Source organism: Elaeis guineensis, chromosome 2 (assembly GCF_000442705.2).
Source record: "Elaeis guineensis isolate ETL-2024a chromosome 2, EG11, whole genome shotgun sequence".
NCBI classification, from domain to species: domain Eukaryota; kingdom Viridiplantae; phylum Streptophyta; class Magnoliopsida; order Arecales; family Arecaceae; genus Elaeis; species Elaeis guineensis.
The window spans coordinates 102,941,513-102,956,844 of NC_025994.2; the positions used below are offsets into that span (position 1 = coordinate 102,941,513).

Below are 15,332 nucleotides of genomic sequence, written 5' to 3' on the forward strand. Positions count from 1 at the left end.
CATCTTTCTTTTCTTCTCAGAGTTACAAGATGTCCATGGTTGGCTATGGTATGGATTTGTGAGTGAGCGGATGCATAGATAGAGTACCGTTGATACCTAATCAGAGAATTGAAAAAATTTAAATTATAATTATGCAAGATTTTATGAATTATTGTTGAAATAAATTATTATGGTTGATAAAGTTGTAATGATTTTATTTGGCCTTGCATATTCTTTAGGGCTTGCTCTAAGGAGTGTGCGGCCATCACGTATCCGACCCGGATGTTGGGTTCGAGGCGTGACAGAATGGTATCAGAGCCTAAGTTATGATCATTGGAGATTACGATATAAATGATTAGGATGTGATAGAATAATATCAAAGCTTAGGTTTAAGATCACTAGTGATTATGAAGAGATATTAAAACTTTATGTAAGATTAGTAGGATGTGACAGAGTGGCATCTGAGCTTAGAACTTAGGTTACGTTCATTTGGAGATGATGATACAAGTGATTAGGATATGACAGAACAGTACTAGAGCCCAAGCTTAAGATCACTAGGGATTGTCATATAAATGATATCAAAACTTGAGATTATAATCAGTAGAGTATGATAGATAATATCAGAGTTAAGGTTATAATCATTAAGGATATAATAGAATGATATTATAGTTCAGGTTATGATCATTAGAAAATATAATTTAAGTGGTATTTAAGCTTAAGATTATAATTATTGAAATTATGACTTTAGCGATATTTAAACTTAGGTTATGATCATAAGGAACATGATAGACATAAAACAAACGATCCGGTAATTAGATTTCGAGTCAATAGATATTAAGATGAAATTTATGTATAAGTGGCATATGATATCTATAATAGAATTGATGAGTTATATCTTAGATTTTAATTAGTAAGGTTGACTTAAGTATGAAAAGAGTTGACCTTGGAATAAAGTGAGAGTTATTGATAAGTTATGTTGAGTATACTAGAGGATTTTGGAATGTAAAACTAAATATGATTGAAGATCATGATAACTTTTCTGATTTTGATGTTAATTATCTGAGCATTACAAATTTTAAATTTATCAGAAGGAAGTTAGGATATGGTCTAAGAAGAAATTTTATCATATGAGAGAAAAATATTTTTGAGTATTGAACCTATAAGAGGTCATATATGAAACTCAATTTAGATGAAATATATATATATATATATATATATATATATATATATATATATATATATATATATACTTAAATTTTATTATGAGAATATGAGATATACATCTTGATGAAATCTTTGGTTACTCAAAATATCATATTCTGAATAGGATTCCTTGATCCTTCAAGTTACATTGAATTTCAAGTCAAAAGCTTACTTTTTTAAGTGGATCAAAAGTATTTTGATATAGTTAAATTAAATAAAAAAATTTATTTTATCAGAGTATGATATACAGGTTATGATGAAATCTTTAATAATTCATATTATTATCTTTGGATTAGATTTTTTTTTTAATTTTTCTTGTGATTGCTGAAGATGGTGAAGTGTATTAATTATTCAAGTCAAAATTTAGATTATTTTTTTTAAATTAAACTAAGACATCTTGTTAGTGTTAAATTTTGAATGACTTATAGAAGGGACAAGATTTTGTATGGATTTATTGATTAATATTAAGGGTTGTGATGAAGAGAGCTCTATAAGAAATAATCAAGTTGACTCTACTTAAGGATGCTGGCTTGAGTTCTTCTAGTTTGTCAAGTTAGAATTAATTCTTTTAAAAAAGAAGATTGATTTAGAAATTATCTAAATGATTGTAAGGTAAATCTAAAATTAACTCCAATTAATTCTAGACATGTTGGATTCTTGAAAAGTGATGAAACTTATACAATAATTTCAAATATAGAAAGTAGATCAAGATTTAATTTTTATATGCTATGCCCAAAGGTAGTAAAGATGAAGAAACTTAAAATTTTGCCCTAAGTCTTATATGAAATTTGAAGGTTGGATCTATCCTAGATTGAACTAATATATAAGGATATTTTTATCTTTGATAGACTTATATAATTTGATAAATCAAGATCAGAGTGTGCAGCAAAAGCGTGGTGGATTAAATTAATTAGAAATATTAATCTTTTAAATCAAAAGATATTATGATGAAATACATTAGTTGCAAATAAGGAAGGATTTTATTGATAATGAAAGGATGCTACAGATTTTGATCTAATCTGATCATAGCTGGATAATTTTTGTCAGTAGGTTGTTTCATTGTAGATAATGTCAAAAAATTTTAGATATCTCAAGTTTATTAACAGCTTGATAGTTCTGATATTAGTTCAAACATAGAATATCCTGACATAGATCTCATTTTTTTTAAAATTAATATTGTTACTCGAACTGATATAGAAGATTGAGATTTTTTCTTAAGATGAGAGTCTATATATAAAATTTGTTGGAAGATCAAGTGAAGAAAGAAATCGATGATTATGAAGAGTGCTCGATGTTTGACCTTTATTTATTTTCTATCAAGGGTAGTCTGAGATAATTATGAATTTCGAGTGAAATGTATTAGATAAACAAGGGTGGTATATTAATACAAGTCTAAAATGTTACAGTTCTTCAAAAAGTTGAGAAATCAATAAGAAGGGATGAGTTTAAAATTTTAAATAATTTTTGTTATAACAAGATCATGAGAAATAAATAATATATATATGACATTATCGTAAGCTTGTGAATAACATGAAGAATGTATACTTTGAAATAGGTATCTCGAACGATATAACTTAATTTTGAGGACGAAATTATTTGAAGGAGGGGAGAATGTAACACCCCCGGCCCACTTTGAACCTTGGATCAAGCCCAAAAGCCCAAAAAAAAAAAAGAAGAAGAGAAAACAGAGGATATCGGGAGGAAGAAGACTCCCGTTGAGAGTCTTCTTCCCACCGTGAAAAAGAGAGGGGAATCCGAGTAAAAAATGGATTCTTCCTCTATAAAACCCAAGCCCCTCACCTCCTCCTTCGTGAATCACCCTAAAATCTCTCTTTCTCTCGATTTTCCTTGTTCTCGGATTGAAGGTCTTTGGCCGGCGATTTAGTGGCCCAAAAACACCACAAAGAGCAAGGTAATGAATCAAAGACTCCTCTCTTCAATTTTTTTTGATTATAAATCAAGATTTCTACCGATTTATTGCTGTTTTTTTTGAGAAAAACTTCGAGATTTTGAAACCTTTGTTTTGGCCGTCCGTGCGTGTGTGTTTTCCGACGCCATTCGCCGCCGGCGAGCACCCAGACCGAGTGTCACGGTTGCACCGCCTCAGGCTAGATCTTCCCTCTCGTCATTTCGACGAGATTCCATGGGGGATTTGGATGGAAAAGAGGGGGGGATCGCGTCCCCTGTTTCGGCCAAAGGAAGCACGGGAAAAGAAGAAGAAGGAAGAAGAAAAAGAAAAAAAAAGAAAGAAGAAGAAGAAGAAGAAAAGAAAAGAAAAGAAAAAGGAAAAAGAAAAAGAAAAAGAAAAGAAAAAAAAAGAAAAAAAGAGAAAGAGAAAGAGAAAAATCTCCTCTCTCTCTCTCCTTTCTCTCTTTCCTCTCTCCTTTCTCTACCTTCTCTCTACATTTTCTCTCTCTAGATTCTCTCTCTATTTTCTCTCTCTAGATCTTTCTCTCTTTTTGTGGATTTGATCTCTCTAGAATCTTTCTACTCTCTCTCTGATTGTATCACAGACCCTAGGATAAATTTGAAATGAAAATAAGATGATCTGAGATTGCTTCAAAATTCGTGCGGTACATCTGATTCCTGTCCGATTCTATTCGAAATTTGTAACACTTGATTCATATTGAGTCATCCTGATAGGACCTCTGATGATCTCGATCATGATTGCCTCATCGAAAGGATACGAAAATTTCTCTCTCCACTTTCTCTCTCTACTTTCTCTCTCTAGAATTTTCTCTCTCTTCATGGATTTTCTCTCTCTAAAAGTCTTATGGATCAGTGGAGGATCCTGATACATAGACAAGTCCTAATTTTGGTTAATCCTAAGAGAGGTCCTCGATCTGTGTTATTAGGATCGATTATCGATAATTTCTCCATATATGATTTTTATATTTGATCAGGGTTATGAAGAGATGATTGTCTGCAAATGATATCGAGTGGAATATTTTGTTAAAGAAATTCATAAATCAAAGAAGAACATTGATTTTTGTGCTTGGATCAGTCACCGGTAAAGGTAAGAATTCCTGATCACCATTATATATATGCTATTTTACTGTTGGTCTTGTATTATTGGTTTTGCATCGTCGGATTTGAGATCGATGAATTTATTATGTCTGAGATACTGTTATTTAATTTTGAGCATGAGTATGTTATGTCAATATATATGTATCAGAGATTGATGGCATGATTATATGGATATGATATATCTGAATTGATCATAATGCAAGTCGGAATTGATTTGATGAAATCAACATAAAATGATTAAATGAAAAGAAAAAGATATATGGTATGGACTAGCCTTGTCATATGGAACAGCCCGCCAGGAGCTTATGCCTGGGACAGCCCCCACTGGCTTACAGGTGGATCAGCCGGCCAGGAGCTCATGCCTGGGACAGCCCGCCAGGAGCTTATGCCTGGGACAGCCTCTCACGGGCTTCCGTACGTGGGACAGCCGGTCAGGAGTTCATCCTGGGACAGTCTTGAAAGACTTTTTAAGTGGATTCGATCCGGATGATGACTGAGGTATAGACTTGGATAGTCTAGAGCCAGAAAGAAAATGTTAAAAATCATGTGATTATGAAAAGAGAAATGAAAGGTAAGACATGAAATAATTGTTGAATAAAAGTGTTTCACCTGTTAACATATAATGATGCATCTATTTTGACAAGACAGAAAATTTATGAATATTTGTATTATTCTGGACATTGAACATGAGATTTTATATTTTATTGCTCATCCTTATTTTTAGACTATATTATTATATCAGTGTGATATGAAAATTCTTACTGGGCTGTAAAGCTCACACCCCTTCATCTTTCTTTTCTTCTCAGAGTTACAAGATGTCCATGGTTGGCTATGGTATGGATTTGTGAGTGAGCGGATGCATAGATAGAGTACCGTTGATACCTGATCAGAGAATTGAAGAAATTTAAATTGTAATTATGCAAGATTTTATGAATTATTGTTGAAATAAATTATTATGGTTGATAAAGTTGTAATGATTTAATTTGGCCTTGCATATTCTTTAGGGCTTGCTCTAAGGAGTATGCGGCCATCACGTATCCGATCCGGGTGTTGGGTTCGGGGTGTGACAAAAACACTTCTTCAAGATATCATAAGTTTCTCATGTTTATCTTTTGAAAAATGATGTGCACGCTGCCTTCATGTAAGTAACTGCAGTCTGAGCAAGTTCAAATTTGTTGTGTCATAAGAAGTGGCGAGATGCCTTCGATGTGTGGTTGAAGGAGTCCGAGTGGAGTAGAAGCAGACAGGTACCATCAGTTGATGAATACCTTGGAGTTGCCACGATCTCTGTAGCTGTACAAGCGATGTTTCTCCCCGCATGCTATCTTGCAAGTCCGAAGCTCCCACAGAACTCTCCAGGAACCCATTATACCAAAATTACCATCTTGTTAATGCTCTCAGCTCGCTTACTGAACGACATGCAAAGCAACGATGTAATACTACTTCCTCACCACAATTTTTTAGCCTATTCGTGTTATTATTGTTGTTTTCAAACTGATGCAAAATCATTTCAGAGAGAAATGAAGGACGGGAAACTGAACATGGTGCCATTGTACTTGAAAGAGAACCCAAGGGCAAATATTGAAGATTCATTTGCATACATAAATAACAAACTGGAAAGGCACAAGATGCATCTGCTTGAAATTATTATGACTGATGGCTATAGTGAAGTGCCAAAAGAATGGAAACTGCTCCATCTATGTGCTTTGAAGGGGTTTCAGATGCTTTTTAACAGTTGTAATGCATTTGACTCGCCTACTGCGCTACTTCAGAATATCAACATGGCCATCTATGAGCCATTAGTCATGGACGTTCGGAGAACGCTTCTGCCATAAATTGTGCATAATGCTCATGAGTTAATTAAGGAGAACACAGGACGTACAGTCTGCGGACAGGAGGACTGAAAAAGAATTGCTGGTGATGACTAAAGGTCAGCTTCAAAGAGTGAATTGAGAGGAGCAATGCATTCCAAAATCAAGCAATCGCTGCACTACATGAGGCCCAAAAAATTGCTTAGACTACAGTGCCCCCTTCCTACTTCTTTTTAGCTATGCCGCCCCTTTCTCCAAGACCTCTGTTGAAGACGTAGGTTCAAGTGTGCACGTTGAAGAAATATTTTATATCTATGCTATTTTATCTGGTTGTAGAAAGTTTCCTCTTATATGTATCTCGACTAGGGTTATATTATCTTGTGTCATGTTGCATTTTTATTGAAAGGGTGCATACTATTGTATTTTATACCACATATTAATGTTAATAAAGGAAATGTAAGTGCAACAAGAATTTATGGTTGTTTGTCCATAGTTTTATCCATGTTTATATATACACACATGTTATACGTGTAAATTTGGGCTCCTTCTCATTATATAAGCATCTAGATCTTTCAAAGGGCTCATGATGCAGTGTCCTCTAATCATACATAAGCTATTAGTCAAGTCTATTGTAGTACCATTTATATTATCTTAGGATCCCATTCAAAGAGACTACCTAGAAGTTACCATTTAGATGTTCTTTTTCTATAAAGTATCCAAGATTCTCCTAGCATATAACTTATATCTGCATGGATCCTCGCATATATATATATATATATATGTTAAATATCTTGACATTTTATATATAATATCCTTAGCCTTATGCAATTAAGTTTAAGTGTGTTTTTGAAGCTAGTGAATGATTCAGACCTCAATCCAAGAACTATTGATCTAACAAAATCATCTCAAACATTATTCTTAAGTTTCTTATTTAACCTTATCTAATCTAATTACACCTTTTAATGCAACCTAACTCGACTAACTGAACTCTACTTGAATTCTGGCTAAGATAGGGTAGGATAGGGTTGGATCAGAGAAATCCTAACTTTAGACTAGGTAGGATTGGATTAGGGTTGAGAAGTATGAAAGCTAGAGTTATGTTACATTTGCTCTTAGCTTGAATCTACTTGCTTGATTACATCCATAACGAAAAAATTGGACAGAAAGGGGTAGTTCTTTAAATAAATATGACCAACGGCCACGGCAAAATCCTGAAAAATGGAAGGAACTCCTTTTGTCAGGTTTGAAGGGACTTCGAATGTCATATAACAATTCTAATGCATTAGAATCACCAATGGCATTACTACAGAACATTAGCATGGTGATTCACGCATCTTTGATAATATGTCCATTGAACATCTATGCCACATTTTCTGCCACATCCCTTGGATAATGGAAGGAGAGCACTAGACAAATTTGGATAATGTCCATCAGAAAGAACCGTTGGTGAAAGATAGAGGTCGCTTTCAAGCACTGAACTGCAACATATATAGCATTTGATCCAAGAGCAATGTCTTCCGCAGTCAAAATCCTCACAAAAACATGCCTTCTGAAATCAAACGAACACTAAACTATTTGAGGCTCAAAAGTTTGCATCAAATAGGGTTCCCCTATTTCGACATAGTTCAAATACTTCCAACTTTTGTCTCTCACTGACTCAAGCGTTTAGATTTGTAAGTATCCCACGTCCACACCCGTATGTCCATGCAAGGGACCTGGATGTTCTTCCTGCTCTAGTTTCTGCTCATTCTTCTCACAGGATATCGCCTTCTATGCTTCCCAGACCAGTCACAGGTTCTGATATATCCATTGGTTATTGAGAGCGATTAACTTCGTTGTGATGGCTATTGTAGTTAACCAATTATAAGCTTTGCTGGCTTGTCGGCTTTGGACTTGAGAGTGTTGGATTCGTCTCCTCAATCTGTTGCACAATGCTCTGCACATAGCAAAAATGAAAAAATCAGAGGAGGAAGAAAGGGAGCAGGTTTAAAACTGTTTCTACTATCAGTTTAGGTGATAGCCAATATCTGATATATAAAGGCCTTACAAAAAAGATGAATCTACGAAATCCATAACAGAAAATGGAAACAGCCTCCACACTATACGGAAACAAAAAAATAAAATAACATCTCACCTATGACCCAGTCTACTAACAACTTCTCCTATTATTTGTATCACTATTCAACACACCCCCTTGATGCAAAACCACAAACACCAAGAAGTTTTCTAAAATATAAGAACTTTCTAGGAGGAAGTGCCTTTGTTAATATATCTGCAACCTGCTCATTTGTTGCATAATTTTTCATCTTGATCAAACCTTTGGAGATTTGTCTCCCACAAGAAGTGATGACGGATGTCAATGTGCTGAACACGGCCATGATGAGAAGGATTTTTTTGACATGAAGATGGCAGCCATGTTGTCACAAAAGATCTCGGTTGCATTTAACTGAGGTTGTTGGAGATCTTCAAGAATTCTTCGTACTCAAATTGCTTAGCATACTGCTGCACCCGCAACATACTCAGCTTCAGATGAAGACAATGCAACTGTTGCTTGCTTTTTTGATGTCCAGGTAGTTGCTCCTGAACTAAGGCTAAAAAGAAATCCTGTTGTGCTCTTTCGATCATCTAAGGAACTTGCCCAATCACTGTCACTAAAGCCAAATAAATTCAGGTTAGCAATATGAGAGTACCATATGCCATAGTTGCTAGTTCCACGAACATAATGTAAGATCCTTTTGGCTACCCCAAAATGTTGTCTTGTAGGTTTATGCATAATCTGGACACCATACTTACTGCAAACACAATGTCAGGCCTAGTATGTGTCAAATACATCAACCTTCCAACCAGTTTTTGAAAAGATGTTGCATCTGCTAGATCTGTGCCATCCTCAAGAGTTAATTTTTCATTAGCATTCATTGGTATATCAACCTTTTTACAAGCTGTCATGCCAAACTTCTGAAGCAAATCAAGAGTATATTTTTCTTGTGAGACAAAAATACCATCCATTGTTTGTTTAACTTCCAAACCAAGAAAATAATGAAGAGCTCCTAAATCTGTCATCTCAAATTCAGACATCATTTGCACTCTAAATTCATGGAGAAGAGATTTGGAGGAGCTAGTATATATAATGTCATCCACATATAAACAAACAATAAGTATCTCACCATCGTTTTTCAATTTCACATAGAGTGTGGGCTCATTCACGCTCCTTTGGAATCCTTTTGCAAGAAAATAGGCATCAATTTTACTATACCAAGCTTTCGGAGCTTGTTTCAACTCATAGAGTGCCTTTTTGAGCTTATAAACTTTGTCTTCTTTTCCTTTGATCTCAAAACCTGAGGGCTACTGCACATATACCTCCTCACACAATTCTCCATTCGAAAATACAGATTTAACATCAAATTGATAAACCATCCATTTATTATGTGCAGCAAGTGCTAAAATAATTCGAACAGTCTCCATTCTTATTACAGGAGAGAAGGTTTCAAAATAGTCTATAGCTGGTTGTTGGGCATACCCTTTGACGACAAGCCAGACTTTATGCTTCTGCACATTTCCATCAGGATTGTACTTTGTTCGGTTCACCCATTTCAGTCCAATGGCTGCTTTTTCTTTAGGTAAGTCAACCAATTTTTAGGTTTCATTTTTTTTAGTTCCTGAGATTTCTTCTTTTGTGGATTTCCTCCATTCTTCTTTCTCTACAGCTTCCTTAAAACATAAAGGGTCTGTAGCCATGAAAGCAAAGTTATGAGAGTTATAAATATCTACAAGTGATCTCACCTTCTTTGGTGTGCTTTCACTTGAAGAACCAGATTCAAGCACTCTATTTGATTGAGTACTCAAAGGAGTAGTGTCTTGAGCACTTGATGATGGAGAGTTTGCAGGAGATTTCAAATTCTCTGTGTTTGACAGCTGAAAATCTAATCCAATAGTGGGTGTTACCTGCTCAACTTCATCCAATTCTAGCAGCTATTTTCATCAAAAATAATATTTTTATTAACAAGTAGCTATTTTGTAGCAGGATTATACAAGCGATAGGCTTTGCTTTCTTCACTATACCCAATAAAATACATTTAACACTCTTCTCATCTAATTTCTGATGCTTTTCTACACTAATATGGGAATATGCAATGCTTCCAAAAACTCTTAAATCACTTACCTCTGACTTCTTATTGTACCAAGCCTCAAATGGAGTACGATTCCAAACCATCTTTGTGGAAGGAATGTTAAGAAGATAAACAGCTGTAGCCACTGCTTCTGTCCAAAAAGTGTTTGGAAGTTTCTTTGCTTTCAACATACTTCTAGCCATCTCAACCACTGTGCAATTTTTTCTTTCAGCTATGCCATTCTGCTCAGGTGTGTAACTTGCTGTAAGCTGTCTTTTTATGCCATTAAATTGACAAAACTCAATAAACTCATTGGAATAAAATTCTCCACCTCGATCAGTCCTCAAAATATGAATAAACTGCCCACACTAGTTTTCAACATGTGCTTTAAAAATCAGAAATTTAGAGAATGCTTCAGATTAATTCTTTAAGAAATACACCCAACACATTCTGCTATAGTCATCAATGAACAAAAGAAAATACTTACTATTGTTCAGAGATGATGTTTGCATAGGTCCACAAATGTCTGCATGCACCACCTGAAGTGACTTCTTTGCTCTCCAAGACTTTCTACAAAGAAATAATGATGCCTGTTGATGCTTGCCATATATGCATCCTTCACATACGTCCTGCATTTGTTCAATTGATGGCAGCCCAACCATCATTTTCTTCTCATGTAGTAACTTGAGCCCATGAAAATTAGTTGTCCATAATGTTTGTGACACAACCATGAGTCATTTTTAACATTAACAACCAAGGCATGATCTATGGAAGAAGTTTTCATAGGAAACATCTTACTTTTTGTCATACAAACTTCCATGAAGGGCACATCGAAACTTTTTTTGCTAGTAACATATTTGTCACCATGAAAAGAAAGCAAGTAGTCTCTTTGAAGTAATTGCCCAACACTAATCAGATTGTGTGCTTAACCAGAAATATATAAAACATCGTGAATGAATTTCTCATTTCCTGATTTACCGTGAATCATAATTGTACCTTTGCCTTCTGACTGAACTTGCTTGCTATCACCAAGATAAACTGGGACCTTCACTGATTCATCCAAATTCTGAAAAATCTCCTTGACACATGTTATATGGTTGCTGCAATCACTATTTAGAAACCAGATGTCAGCATTACTTACTTCACCATTCAAACAAGTAAGAAACAAATTATTCTCCTCTTTCTTTTCTTCAAGAAAATTTGCTTCATGCTTAGAATTTTCTGGACAGAATTTTTTGATATCCTCATATTTCTTGCAAGAATGACACTGCACATCAGAAAAATGGTTACTCCCTTGCTTGGTGAAGTTGTCTTGGTTACCATAGGATTTGCCACGACCACGTCCTCGACCTCTTCCATGGCCACGACCTTCATATCCACCTCAACCACGACCTCGATCTATGGTTTTATTTGTCCTATGTTCAGCTTTGTCTGAAGAGATCTCCATCTTTGCTTGAAAAGCATGTACAATACCTTTCTCCTGTGACCTATTAATTCTCTATTCATGAGCTTGCATAGAACCTATTAGTTCATCAAGAGAATATGTACTTAAATTTTTAGACTCTTCTATGGCTGCAACATGATGGTCAAATTTAGATGGCAGACTCCTCAACACTTTCTCAACAACCCTTTGATCAGATAAGTTTTCACTCATAGCACGAATTTGATTAACCACAACTAAAACTCTAGAAAAAAATCATGGACAGATTCTGAATTTTTCATGAAAAGAGTTTCAAAATCACGACGAAGGCCTTGAAGTTTAACAGTTTTCACCTTGTTTGAACCTTGATATTCTTTCTCCAAAATCATCCAAGCTTCTTGGGATTTTGTAGCTGCTGCTATCCTTGGAAAGATAGATTCATCTACAGCTTGTTGTATCACCAGCAGGGCCTTTGAATCTTTCTTTCAATTCTCCTTTAATTCATTCCTCTGTTGAGCAAAGAGATTAACTCCTCCATCACCTGGTTCTGCATAACCACTTTCAACAAGTTCCCACAAATCTTGAGACAAGAAGAAAGTTCTCATTTTAATCTTCCAAAACTCATAACTTGCACCTTTAAAGATAGGAATCAAAGACTGAGTAACACTTAAACTACTACCATTGGCTGCTGCCATGATGATTTCTTAGAGAACTTTCATCAAACAGTTCAAGGGCACAAGATTTTCTTCCCAACTTCTTGGAGAACGACCACCGATAGTTTGATTTTCTCCTTCAAATAGCCCTTCCACAGTAGCAGAACAGCCCCCCAAAAAGCTTTCTTCCAAGTATGAATCGCACGAACTTGGCTCTGATACCAGGAATTATTGGATTCGTCTCCTCAATCTACTGCACAATGCCCTACACACAGCAAAAATGAGAAAACCAGAGGAGAAAGAAAGGGAACAGATTTAAAACTGTTTCTACTATTAGTTTAGGTGATGGCCAATATCTGATATATAAAGGCCTTACAAAAAAGACGAATCTAGAAAATCTATAACAGAAAATGAAAACAGACTCTACACTATAGGAAATAAAAAAATAAAATAACATCTCACCTATGACTCAGTCTACTAACAACTTCTTCCATTATTTTGCATCACTATTCAACAAAGAGTCCAATCCTTGATTAGTAGAATCATATATCTGGCTAGATCTGAATTATGCAGTGCGTCATATCTGAATATGAGATTGTTTCACTCTTTCATACCAAAATCCCATCGAGATAATTGTGTGGTAAGTTGAGAGAGTATCTTTCTTGGGTGGCGAGATCTCCCAATGATGCAAGACATCCCATATTCTCTCTAGAAGTTGTTGATTTGTGGTTGTATGTAGTATGGGATTCCAGAATAACTTGGAGTAATCACATGTAAGTAGTAAAGGATTCAAAAATGAGGAGCATAGCAAATAGGAACTTGGGCCTTGAATGCCTTTCTTCTAAATATTGTTTGCTGTGAGAAGCTTGTTATTGTAACACAACTAATTGAAGATTTTAACCTTTTCAGGAATGGGTAGGCTCCAAATAATGGTGTTGAAATTCAAAATAATCCCCCATGCAATAAGAAGACATAACACCTCTTTACAGAGAAAATGTGAGAGTGATAGCCTTCTTTTTAATGTGATATTTCCGAAATGGAGCTTGTTCCATTGCTTGAATTTAAATCATAAGAATCAAGAATTATGTACATGGTTTTGAGCTGCATCAAAGCAGTCAGCTGCTTCAATATTCCACCAATCTCTTGTGACACCCGACCCATTTGGGCCTGGCAAACTTTGACGAGCCCAAACTCCCAAAGAAAAAAAAAGAAGGAGACTTAATTGGAGGAGGAGGAAGACTCCTAACCGGAGTCTTCTCCCTCTCCGTTCTCAGTGTAATCGGACTCAAAGAGCCCGGCTAAGACTAGAAGACCACCCCTATAAAATCTCCTCTCCCTCCCTTAGGATTTAACAATGAAAATTCAGCAAAAATTTCTAGAGATTTTTCTAAAAATTATCGTGGGTGTTTGATCAGAGGAGAGGAGGGCCGTCGGAGCTCACCTTGGCCACCGAAACAAGGTAATCTCTTCTCTTTTCATTTTGCATTTATTTTCCGACCATCGGTGACTGGCCATGATTGAAAAATTAGAGAAAAAAAAGAAAGGGGGTGGGTCCCCTATTTTTTGAGAAATAAAAAAAAAGAGGAGAAACATCGCCGACCGACTTTGCATGGTCGGCCGCTGTTACCAGACCTTTGGCCTAGCCACCACCTCGTCGAAGCTCGGGCCACTGAGGGGGACCTCACGGTCTTCCCCTGTTTCGGCCCAAGGGAGGCTGCGGGAAGAAAAGGAAAAGCAGAAGATGAAGAAAAGAAAAAGAAAAAGAAATAGAAAAAAATAAAAAGAAAGAAAAAAAGAAAAGAAAATAAAATAAAATAAAAAGAAGAAGAAAAAAATAAGAGTGTGTTCTCTCTCTTTCCTCTCTCCTCTCTCTATTTTTCTCTCTCTAGATTCTCTCTCTACTTTCTCTGTAGATTTTCTCTCTCTAGGAACTTTCTCTCTCTGATTGCATCATGGATCCTAGGATAAACTTGAGATGAAAATTAGATGACTTGAGATTGCTCCAAAATTTGTGCAGTAGATTGGATCCCGATTCGGTCCTTATTCAAAATTCATAGCACCTGATTATAGTTAATTTATATTGAGTCATTCTGATATGACCTCTGATGATCTCGATCATGATTGTCTTATTTGAAAGATACGAAGATTCTCTCTCCACTTTCTCTCTCTACTTTTTCTCTCAAAAATTTTCTCTCTCTTCATGGATTTTCTCTGTCTAGAAGTCTTGTGGACCAATGGAGTGTTTAGATTCTCCTAATTTTGGTTAATCTGAGGAGAGGTCCTGGTTTGTGTTATTAGGATTAATTATCGATAATTTCTTCATATATAATTTTTATAATTGATCAGGGTCATGAAGAGATATGATTGTCTGCATAAGGTGTTGAGTGGAATATCTTATTTTTGACTTCATAAATCAAAGAAGATTCTGTGCTTCGATCAGTTACCGGTAAAGGTAAGAATCTTTGTACATAATCACCATTATATATGCTATTTTATCATTGGTCTTGCATCATTGATTTTGCATCGTTAAATTTGAGATCGATGAATTGCTATGCTTGAGACACCGTTATATTGCTTATATGATTTTTGAGCATGAGTATATTATGTCAATATATATGTATCAATGATTGATGGCATGATTGTAGGGATATGACATATCTAATTTGATCACAGTGTAAATCAGAATTGATTTGGTGAAATCAACATATAATGATTAAATAAAAAAGAGATATGATTTGGACTAGCCTTATTATGTGGAACAGCCTGCCAGGAGCTTATGCCTGGGACAACCGGCTAGGTGCTTATGCTTGGGACAACCCCCATAGGCTTATATATAGATCAGTCGATCAGGAGCTTATGCTTGGGATAGCCTGTCAGGAGCTTATGCCTGGGACAGCCTTGAGAGGCTTATGAGTGAAAGTTTGATCATATGAAAATTGATGCATAGTGTTGGTTAGTCAAAAGTCAGAAAGAAAAAGATTAAAGATTATGTGATAATGAAAGAGAAAAGAAAGACAAGATATGAAACAATTGCTAAACAAAAGTGTTTCACCCATTAACATATGATGATGCATCTCTTTTGATAAGACAGATAATTATGAATATTTACATTATTTTGAATATTGAATATGAG

General features: G+C 35.4%; 1 long non-coding RNA gene and 1 pseudogene across 1 annotated transcript; one reads left to right on the forward strand and one right to left on the reverse strand.

Moving 5' to 3' along the window:
- LOC105032914 (S-linalool synthase-like) overlaps positions 1-6,298 on the forward strand; it is a 54,540-nt pseudogene extending 48,242 nt beyond the window's left edge.
- A 935-nt stretch (positions 6,299-7,233) lies between these two features.
- On the reverse strand, positions 7,234-13,034 carry LOC140855761 (uncharacterized). Its single transcript, XR_012138954.1, has 3 exons — positions 12,662-13,034; positions 8,155-12,464; positions 7,234-7,956 (listed from the first exon to the last, which is right to left on the reverse strand). It is a non-coding gene; the product is annotated as an uncharacterized lncRNA (long non-coding RNA).
- Between the last annotated feature and the right edge of the window lie 2,298 nt (positions 13,035-15,332).